Below are 11791 nucleotides of genomic sequence, written 5' to 3'. Positions count from 1 at the left end.
GCTCTGCCTTCTGAATTGCACTCCTAAAGCTGATGACTGTTGCCTTTCCCCTGCTTTGTTTCATTCAGATTCCTCAGATGAGTATTCAGAAGCTTCCACTAAAAAGACACTCACACCCTTCAGTTCCATTTGTGCCACATCTCATCCTAAAGCAGGAGCAGGCAGAGCACAGCATGGCAACCCAAACCCTTTGCCAGCAGAGTGCCAGGGGAAGGGAGGGGGTGACTGTTCCAGCTCCTCGAATAACATGTGAAATGATCTCAGTGGTTGGCTCAGAAATCACACCGCGGGTTTTGGGGAGCGGTTAGTTAAATTGCTAACTGAGCCCTAGTTCCCATCGGTCTCATTCGAAGTCCAAAGGGTAATAATCGCTACTCCAGAGACTTTGCTGCTCATTCAGAGCAGCGGCTCTTTGCTCCATTCCTCCGAAGCGGCTCCTTTCCACACGAGGGCACCAGATACACGCGTTGAAGCCTCATTTCTGTCGCTTTCTTGAGTCTCCCTCTTACTCCCATCACTTCTCCCACAAACAAATCTGGATCTACACAGACACAAAGTACAGGGGCCTTGGCGTTTGTGTATCTGTCATACAAGACCAAAGCCTGCCGTGTTTTGTTGTGTATTGGAGAGATGCTGCTTCACACACAAAGGAAGGAAACTCTTGTTTTCCAAACCAAACTTGCCTGTGCCATTGGGAGTCATCTGCTTCTCACTGCAGCTCTCAATCCACACACGAAATTCTGCACCAAAGCTCCAGTTTGACTGGGGATTCTCAAGGAGCTCCATCAGCAGTCGCCTCATGAGGCTTCTTCTACAGCTTCTTGCAAGAGTTTTGTTACAAGACAGTCAAAGGGTGATGAAAGCTGCTGCATCTCTCTGCCTTAATGACACCCACTCACCAAGGAAACGGCCTGTTTTCACTTAGGCTTCTCTTTGTACTTCTTTTCCTCCTGTGGGACAAAGACAAGCATAGCCTGGGAGAGGCAGAGGCAGGTCAGGAGGTGGATGGCACCTTGGGGGAGAGTTACATCACTGGGGCAGGGAGGGGAAAGTCAGTTGCCAAGTCCAACAGGAGTTGGGAGTTGGCCATTCCAATGGCACAGCCCTTCAGCTACACTCAGGCTTCTGGTTCCCAGGGTGAGGCTAAAGAGCAGGTACATCCTGTGACCTTCCTTTCTGAGCTGTTTCATGTTACCTGAGAGAAACATGAAGCCTGGGAAGACTCAACCCAACTGGACCTGTCAAGGCTGAGACCTGAATTAGCTGTGGATTGACCAAATCTCTATAGGAAACCCTGTGGTTTGCTTCCCTTTGCTCTCCTACACTGTCTAAAGCTTGTCTGGGGATAGCACCAAGCTGTCCCAGGCTCTGGGCTAATTCTGCAATGAACTATCATCCCATTTTTGCTTTAAACCAGTTGCATTTTGTCCTTTCTTCTACACAGCTGCACTGCTGAGTGCAACAAAGACCCTGCAGAGGCCAAGGGGGCTTTGCAGCTTGCTTGAACTCTCCTTCTCAGAGGGTATCAGGGTAGGCATGGAAGGGAATCCCCCCTGCCTCGGCCACCAAGGAGGCTTGGAGAAATCAGCATTAATTTCCCAGCCTCCTGGAAACCTCACCCCTATAATCAGATCCACACCTTGTGCCTACATAGAAAGTTAGCTGGGGCTGGAAGGTTTCTTCTGCTTGTCTCCAGATGTGTCTCCTGCCTCAGCTGAGGTAAATGCTGGGATTAACACCTCCTAACAAGCGAGGTCATTCAAGACATCCACTGCCCCAAACAGCCACTGCAACTGTACAATTGCTTTCCCTCATTTGTGGGTATCACTGAGGTTGTGTTTGTGCACATGACCTTCTTTATCCTTCCAAAGGGGAATGTGTTTGTTTGCAGCAGGCTATTTTCACTGCACCTGAATTCATTGATCTCTCCAAAAGTAACACTGGAGGCCCATGCAAATAAAAGCATGCTTCAGCTTGCAATGGCCAGGGCTGGGCACCTCCAGTGAGCACTCATGGAAAATCAAAGGCCAGGGAAGCACAAGTGAGTAAACTTTATCTGAAAAGGAGAGGGGAGGGAAAAGACCTTTTTCCCCCCCTGAGCTACCATTGATTTACTGTGATGAGAGTTTTAATCAAGCCCTTGTACCCTTAAGCTATAAGTCACCAGAGGAGAGCAGGAACAGTTTCTGAGGACTTGCTGACACTCTGAGCTTTCAAGATGATTAATCAAACAGTGGAGGATTGGGAGAGGGGTTTTTCTTTTGAGTTTGGGGCATTTTTTTTTGCAGGCACTGCCAAATAGTGTCAGATGGTAGAGAACAATGTGAATCCCCCCCAGAGATCTATAAATGGCAGCTATAAACGTGCCTCATAAATGACTCAAAGGGTTATTTTCTCCCACCCTCATGTTCAAATTCAGTTTTATTCATCCCTGGGCTGCTGGGTGGGAAGCTTGGGTAGAAATGTTTAAATGGACAGGGCTGAAGCTCTGTAGGGCAGATTTCCACTGGCACAGGCAGAAACCAGTGCTGCAGAGACTCCCAGCACAATGCTGGAGCTGGTCCCCTTGTCATATGTCTCCCAAACGTGCCACACAGCCTCTTGGTTTGCCCACTCTGAGTACCTGCAATGAAACACAAACCATAATGGGCCTGAGGTTTCTTTTCCCTCTGAACCATTGGTTTAATGATGCTCCTGAAGGGAGGGAATGTTTCTACTTAAGGCTTTGGAGAAGGGCAGGCAGAAAGTTTAAAGCAAGCAAGACACAAGCTAAACAGTGACAGTGGAGGGGAAAGGTCTTACCCAGCATCCCAAAAGAACTCAGTGGGACAGCCAGAGAGGCTGTCTTTGTTAAACTGTTGTTTCCAGAGGCATAAAGCAGCCCAAGGAGAGGAGCAGGACACAGATGGCAGATGCTGCATGAGCTCCTGTGTGTGTGTGTTTGCATAACACCACCCCAGGAAGGGCAGCTCCTGCCCACTCGTGCCTCAGCCAAGGTAACCAGTGGCCCAGCCATCCCTGCCTTAGCCTGGTCTCTGCTCCTGTGTAAACATTTGCCACGTATGAACATGACTAATTGGCAGAGTAGAAGTGTGACCCCAAAAGGTATTGTTCTCTGCGATGAAAGATGAGCCTGGCCAAGGATTTACAGCCCAAGAGTCTTATTGCCATAGTAGGGCTGTGCTTGCAGGAGAGGTTATTATGGGGAATGTTAATGATGACTGCATCTGGGTAAAAGCCTCTCCATCACCTCTGGCTGTCGATGCCTCTCCTGTAGCTATGGAAATGGCACCTTCTGTTCAGCTGCTGCTTCTGATTACAATTCAAGTGGAGAGGGATGGGGAAAGAAAAGCCAGGGGACAAGCACAGCTGATCAGCCAAGCAGCATGGAGAAGAGGGAGGCTGCTATGTACCTGTTCAGCTTCTCAGAGAGAGGGAGAGCGTGCTGGGCTTGCTCTGGTGGCAGCACTTCAGGATGAGAACCATTTGCCCAACATGAAGTTTAGGTTAAGAGAGAGTTCCTGCCATGAGGAACTTGCAACCTGGAGCACCCATAGGAATGGCAAACACCAAGTCAGGGTCTTTCCCTCAGACTTCACCAGCCCATCTCCCTTGCAGAGATAGGGAAAGAGAGGGGGGTTCCTGACTGCTGTCTTGCTCCCATGTTTTTTGGCCACTGATTAAAACCCTTCAGTAGTTTTTGTCTCTTTAAGTTTTGTGAGAGCAATAACAGCTTAATGGCACATGTCAAAGTTCTGGAGCTCTGTCATACTTCACCTTCTGACCCAGGATTTGTGTAGCTGCCTCTGGCTTCAGGAATGGGAATAAACAAAGAGAAGTGCAGCATGTGCAGGAAAAGAACCACACCTTGGTGAGTACAAACTCATGACCATGGCACAGAGGAACACGTGGTAACAGAGGAACATCCAGCCTAAGCTGGGGTTCATCTACCCCAAAACTGGGGTACCACTGTCTGAGGTAAACATGACCCTACAGAGCTTTAATATGAAAGAGATATCAAAGAGGTGTGTTATTGCCTATGACAGTCTCCATTGTAAAGCTGGGGAACAGAGGCCCAGAGAGATGAAGTGAATCATCCCAGGCTGGGCAGGGATGCTGAGGCAGAATCAGGAGACGAGTCAATCTGCTGATCCCAGCCTAGAGCTGTGCTGCAGAGCACAGGCCAAGTGGCTGCTACAACACTGACTCCTTGACCCTGGATCCTCACTGAAACACACAGTCACAGCACACTCAGCAGCCTGAGACCAGAGGGCTACTGGGAGCTTTGGCCCTGGGAATGGGGCAACGTCTGCCCTCTGAGCCACTGACAGAGTCAACACCTCACTTTGACAAATTCACCACAAAGAGAGAGAGTTTGGAGCTGTTCCATGGCCCTGCTGTGCCATCTTGGATCTGATCCCCCAAAAGCTTTTAAGGCATAACAACATTCTTTTACTGTTGAAAGCCTGTGTAAATATTGCATTGCCTGCCTGGCCTCAGCACCAGTGGGTTCCCTGTTTGCAGGCAGCATGTGCTGCCAGCATCACACTCTCATTACCACCCTCCAGCAGTGCACAGCCTCCCAGGGTCAGGAGACCTGGCCCTGCAGGGCTGCCTTGCTAGCTTCCTTCTCATCTTATTGCTCAGGCATAGATCTGGAGCAGGGTTTGAGCTCAGAAGCACCTGAATCAACAGAGGGATTAAAGGTGCAACCCCATTAATTTGCAGCTAATGCAATATGCCATGCCCCAGCCACTGCAGGGCAGCCATGGCTCCCTGGGGGGTGATTCAGGGTAGCATGAATGATATTGCAGAAATGCTGAGCCTCTTCACCATCCAGCAGAGGCAGTAGGTACAGATGACAGAGCATCAGCCGGGAGACACGCTGCTGAGGCTGCATGTTGGGGCTGTGAAAACATCTGTGCAGGAAATTGTCCTTTAAAAAGAATCATAAGCACAGACTTTACTGTGACCTGCCTGTTTCCAGGGAAGTGCTCTGACTGCTGTCTCAGAGACACTGTGCTCAGGGTTCAGCCTTGAGGGGACTGACCCTCATTGGAGAACCTCCAGCAGCTGTCTTCAGAGAAAGCAGAGGTTTGGCTACAGAGGGATTCTCATCTCTGTGAGAAGTGATGGATCACTTCACCACTCCCCAAAGTGCTGGGGTCAATATTTCAGGCAGCATCCTCACAGGTAACCCCCCTGCAGGCTTATTTTCTCTTTTTAAGATGTGAATCCAGTACTTTAACAGACTCTGCAGTCCTTGGGAAGCCATTGAGGCTTTTGCTTCCCATCACCAGATTGCACCAGCATTGGCTGTGTAAACCTGTCCCTTTGACCAGCTGCTTAGATGTGAAAGATCTGTATTTGCTTTGACCCAAAAGTCGAATGTTCAGATCTACAGAATCTGTCTGAACCTTCCTGTTTTCTCTTAGCAGAGCTACCCTGGAGCCACAGCACATTCTGATCCCACTTGTGGCTCTTGCTGTTTTCACAAAGTCCTTGCAAGTCCACTCTGGGTTTGGATCTGAGGTTATAAGGTGTAAATCATCATTGGCATGGAAGGGGTTAAAAGGAGCTTCATAGGCTGGTAATTGAGATCAGATTCTGGCTTGTAGCATCTCTTCCCTCCCTCCCTCCAGCTCTGACTAACCAATTGTGCTGGGAACTTCAGGTAGAACAAATCAGCTCCCAATGATTCTGAGCAGTTTGTTTGTTCAGTGAGACAGTGCAGTCAGAGAGAGACATCCCTATGAATAATTATGGATCTTTTCCCTGCTAAAATCATCACTTTCCCTCCTCCACATTTCACTCATCTCCACATTAGCACCCAGAACGTTGCCTGCTGGAGTGGACAGCCATGACTCACCCAGGCAAGGGGATACGTGTTCCCTGCAGCCTGGCAGCCCCACTGGCTGGAAGATGAGGTAGTAGTTGATACAGAGGGAGCATTGTGCCTTCTAGAGGGCTGGATCCAGGTGGGAGATGAGCTGTTACTAACATCAACACAGGTGATTTAGAACCATGCCAGGCTGTGGCTACAAAGTCAGGAGAGGTGCCATGGCAGAGGTGTCTCCAGGAGCTCTTGCAGGAGCTGCTTTTCAGTTCATCCCACACTTGGAGCCACACATCTGGCCCTGAACCATTCCTCTGTTGTGCATTGCTGACTGAAAGTGCCCATAGGACCACTTCAGGTTCCATTTGTAGGAGAGGAAAGAATACATTTAGGCATTCATGTCATTGTACTAACAACTCAGCCAGCATCTTCTTGCCTCAATAGGAAGAATGAGGAAAACAGTCCCAAAAGTGCTACTTAGAGCTCAAATACAACCTTAGTGCCAGCTGGTGATTCTGCATGTTCAGTCATCATTTAAAACCTGTCACTGCCCCCCAAACCAGACAAGGGGGAAGTTTCTCTCCTGGGATGAGCTGCAATGTGCCCAAGAGTGCTTCTTTCCCTCTCTAGAGTAGCAAGAGTCAATACTCTTCTAACTTAGCTGGGAACACCTGCACTGAAGATGCTTGAAACTGGTGCCATGCTGATGTGTGTTTCTGGTTTTGGGGCTGGTTTTGTGCCTCAGTTTACCTCCTGGAACATGGAAATACAGTTCTGATCATCTTTGTAAGCAGCCTGGAGAAACTATGTTCTAAACTACATATGCTTAGGTTTCTTCTTAAGCCAGATCAATAAACCACATGGATACACAAAAACAGTCCCCCTTGGGTTCAACATTTTTCAACTCAGATCCATTTTCCTCTCTCCTTACAGTCCAGTGTTGATTTCAACAGCAAAGGCCATGTCCTTCACAGCCAAACTGCTCTGCCTTTGTCAACATTAAACAAGTCACTGAGGAGAGCAGTTCCCTTAACCCTGACAAGGTCTAATAGACCCTCAGAGCAGCTGTGACCAAATCCCAGGGCTGCAGTGGGAGGAACTCAGCTGCAACAGGGGCTCTGTGGCCTTTTGGGCAACAACCTTTGTGCTTTAATGACAATCCATCTGCATTAAACTGTACAGGGCAGCACCTTCAGATGTGATGAACAATGGAGAACTCATCAGCACAGCTCTGAAAACTCCCCCTCCAGCCTGCCTTGGTGCAGCTGAACAGACCAAAGCCTGGAAACATCAGAGGGGAAAATGTAGAAAAGAGGTTTTGCCCCTGATGCTCTCGGAGGTTACTCTGGTGTTAGCAGCCATTCTTTTGCTGCTGCTGTTGCTTTCCCCTCCCAGCACAGTGAGGCTGCCTGGTGGGGTTCTGGTAATCCAGCTCTAAAGCAGTTTTTCCTGATAGTTTCTTTCTAGAGTGAGCAACAGCCACGAGAGGGCAAGAGTCTCCCATCCTGGGCTGGAGACATCTCCCTGTGCAGCCATCCCAGGCTGATCCCTACTCCATGAGAGCATTTCCATCCACTTCAGTGGTCTTTGGATTGGCTCCTAGAGTCCTTTTAGTATTAAAACAAGCCCAACACAACCAGCAAGATGTTTGATACAAACTTAGAAAGCAGGTTTCACAAACTGCCACAAGCCCCAGGCATTTCCACGCTCTGCATTTCACTGTCACTTGTCATTTGGATGTTAAATGGCCCTTTTTATTTATAATAAGTTTGTTTTTTCAATAGCCATGTTATGAACAAGCCACAGCAACAGAGGGGATGTGATCCAAAGCCCTGCAAGTGTTGCTTTTAAGGTGTTCTCTGAACAGCTGTGTCTGTTAGGTGTTGTGATGGGGCAAGCACTGCTCATTAATGCTCACACTCTGAGAGAAGTGCCTCTAAGACAGTTTGAAGCCTTAATTTAGCAGAGAGTGTTGCCTTGTGCTTGGCTCTAGGCATGGTACCAACTCACTGGCTGCAATGGGAATTGGTGAAGCCTGAGGTTTGAAATCCTACTTTGCCTCCCAGTCCCAAGTCTCAGCCTCCTGCCTGCAGAACCCCAAAACCAGTCACAAGGACAGAAGGCAGTGATGGACAAAAGCCCAGCCACACCATTCACAACCTGGGAGGGGCATGAGGAGACCTGCATTAAGTTTTCACTCTTCTCTCTGAGTCCATTTGAACCTCTGTTTTCTAGAAGTGTGAATACAAGGAGCTCCTGGGCTCAACACACTAAATCTGACTCAGAGTGTGATTCAGGGCAAAGCCACACTTTCTGATGTAACATTTGCACATTGAAAACCTTTAATAGGGCCTAGACAGCATCTCAAAAGCTGCCTAGCTCCTCAGGCTGCCCCAGGGATGGACAGCAGGCATTGTGTGTTGCCTTCAGCAAGAGAAGAGCTTTGGCCAATTCAAAACACTGAGACAAAAACCTCTCCAATCATGTTTATAAAACCCTTCCAGGTTCTCTGATGGAAGATGCTGTTGAAGAGCACAGTGTGTGCTGGAAGTTTTCCCTCCCACCTATTGCACTGCTTCTAGGCAAATATCTTGCCCTTTTGAATAATATGGTGTGGAGTGGAAAGATAAAGTCCTGTAATTATGCCTTCCCTCAGTGTGGCTGTGCTGAAAACACAAACTGCCTCCTTCAGCCTCCCTGCTCACAGAGACATTGAAGCTGAAGCATATGTGGGAAGATTAGACTGACTTTAAACCATCCCTCCTCACACTCTGGCTCCCAAGGATGCTGCAGCAGGGTGCAAAACAAGTTCAAAAAAGCCCTGTGGGCCACCAAGACCGTATTTTGATAGGGAAAGTCATCATCTCCAAGCTGTAGCAGAGGTGAGGACAAGGCTGGGGGTGGAGGAAGAACTGCTGCCAGGTTGTTGAGAAAGCAGGAATGACAAACATGCTCAAACTCTAACATAAAGATGTGCCAAAGCCATGGCTTCAATGAGGTTCTCCTGTGAGCTCAGTTGGTCTTGGTGCCTGATCCCACATGACTACAGGTGTTCACCACATGGGAAGATTGGGAACATGCAGGGCTGCCAAAACTTAGAGGAGCACTAAACCTGCTTCATTTGAGCACCAAAGCAGCTTAGGAGAAAGCTCCTGAACATCTGAGAAGATAATATTAGCACGTCTCCCAGTTTGGAAGTGCAGTTTGCTGCCCAATATCAGGGGAGAGTGGAAACTCCTATTTTGAGAAAAGCCTCTTGGCATCACTCCTGCCCCACGAGTTGGATTTAGAAACAAGGCAAACTGCAGATGCTCGTGGATCTGTGTTTGCTCTGGGCCAGAACTTGTTCCCCCACTGCCTTTGCTTTGTGTGAAAGTATTGCCAGTGACAAGCATTCAAGGGGGAAGGAGGCAAGAATGACTTCAGCCTGACATCCAAAGGGATGAGCAAATAACCTAAAGCCCCAAGAGAAGAAGACAAGTGCCTCCTTTCTGGCTTGAACATGAGAGTTAATGAGCTAATGTGATAGAGGCTAAGGACATTTCACTGGGGAATCCTCACCAGAGACAGCCAGGACAGGAGTATTGGTCTGAAAGCATAAGGAGATCTCACCAGGAAAGTGCTGCCTTCCTTCTCCAAAGAGATTTAGTTCATTAGTAATGAGTTGCCAGGCTACATCCAGCCCTATTTCTGGTTCCTGCAGTTCACTCTGTGACAAGCTGCAGTGTAAGAATAAAGAGAAATGCAAAAAGCTGCTTCTCATTAGAAGAGAAAGTCTGAAATTATGGGCCAGAAAGATGGTCTGTGCCTGTGTGCACTTGGGGAGAAAACTGTGTTTGCAGGTTTGTAGCTGTTAAAAGCATTTAGATCCCTAAAACTCTGGTTCTTTGGTTAATTCTCTGTTTAGATCAGGCCTAAGATTCTTCAGACACTGAGTTGGTCTTATTGAAAGTCTTTGAGAGGTGGAGGGTTTGTCATGTTGCTCAGGGATCTGTCCTGATGGTCTTTTGCTCTCACCACTTAAAATAAGTGCATCCAGTTTTGATTTCTTGGCCCAGATATCAACATTAAAATGAAGCAACAAGGTGGAAACAGACTCAGAGTCTTCTGAGAGATCTTACACCAAGCTGTTAGAGGGTTAGAAGCTGCTGGATGATGTTACCAATAGGGATTTGGAGGAGGAAGATTCCTTTTTCTCTGGTCATCTCCCAAATCAATTCTTTTTCAGATGTTAATATTTTTCCCTGTGGCTTGACTCTTCCAGCTTTGACTAATTCCAGCTTTGACTAATTCCAGCTTTGCCATTTACTGAGAAGTTCTACCTTCTAAATTTAGAATGTTATTGGCTTTCAGCAGTGCAAATATCCTTTAGGTTAAGAATAATTAGATGTTAATTTTCAAACCCTGAAAGGAAATTATACCTCTAATTCATCACTGAGGCTGAAAGAGCTGCTTTAAAGGCACACAGAGCTACATGAAACAAAGGTCTAGCCGTCTTTTTTTCTCCCCCTAAACAAAAATTAACCTCAATAGGAATTAAGATGATACTATTCTAGTTAATTAATGACACCAATTAAGCTAAAGCATTTCTAAAGCTCCCAGAGTTCATGGGAGAAGAAGGCTGAAGATCAGCAACTAAAGCAGCATGACTCCCCCAGCTTGTTACCATGCAAATTGCTGCAAAATGAGAGGACAAACAGACTTTTCCCTCACCTTCACGTTAAAGCAGCATCACCCTCTGGCAGGAGGCTGTGGTGAGGTGGGTGTTGTAGCTTCTCCCAAGCTACAAGTGATAGAACAAGAGGACATGGTCTCAAGTTGTGCCAGGGGAGGTTGAGATTAGCTAGTAGGAAAGGTTTCTTTACTGGAAGGGTTATCAAGCATTGGCACAGATTGCCCAATGCCATGGGGTCCCCATCCCTGGAGGGACTCCAGGGCCATGTCAGTGTGGTGTTGAGGGACATAGTTTAGTGGTGGCTGTGATGGGGATGGGTGAGCAGTTGGACTCAATGAACTTAAAGGTCATTTCTAATCAAAATGATGTCAAAGCTGTACAGAACATGCCCAGAGCAGCTACTGCAGGTGCAACAGGTGTTTGTTGGCTAATTTGCTGTTTGCCACCTGCTTCAATAGGTTCTGAATTGTACTTTTATACGTAGCTTCCAGCAAAACAAATGTCCCCAGCACTGGGGTTTGCAGTATTTAGGCTTGATCTCTTTGCAGCACCAGGAAGGAGCTTATGAGTCCTATGAGTCCTCTGGAGCCTTTCAATATGCCCAGATCTATATGCAAATATAGCTTGAGCTGAGATTTATATTCAGCTGTTTCCCAGTGAAGCCTGCAGCCACTGCAGGCCTGTTACAACAACCCAACCAAGCCTTGTCATTTCATTTAAGTGCCTCTTTTTGGGTACGTGTCATGCATTCAGAATTAGGCAACTGAATTCCCAATCAAATGTTCTTTGGATATAACAACACAGTGAAAGGCATGAAAGTGCCTTAAAATAGCTTGGTAACAACCACATGGAACCTATTCTTTTTGGCAAAAGGAGGAGGCAATTTATGGGTCTGGACTCAGTGCTCATAAATAAGTCCATGTTCCTTTCTCTTTGCATTGGCATGTTGGTGGCTTTTCAGATTTGCCCCTTCGGAAACTGTCATGTAACTATTCAGGTAGCAGATGGGAATGCACAGAGGGGTTGTTTTGGGATGTGAATTGATCGCATTTGAGCTGACACAAGTTCTCAACCCCACAAGGAAATTCCTCCTGGGCTGGTTGTTCAGTTTTCCTGCAAAGCCTTTTCTGTTTTAGCATCCTAAGACCAAACAAGCTGCTTGTTTTACTGGACCTGTTCTAAGCAGCATTTTCCTCAGTGAGAGCAGCAGCAAGTGAGTTAAAGCAACCACCAAGTTTACTTTGTTGCCTCCACATTTTGGGATATTTAGTGGCTTAGAA

Source organism: Colius striatus, chromosome 27 (assembly GCF_028858725.1).
Source record: "Colius striatus isolate bColStr4 chromosome 27, bColStr4.1.hap1, whole genome shotgun sequence".
NCBI lineage: Eukaryota > Metazoa > Chordata > Aves > Coliiformes > Coliidae > Colius > Colius striatus.
Note: the sequence above shows the minus strand (reverse complement) of the source record.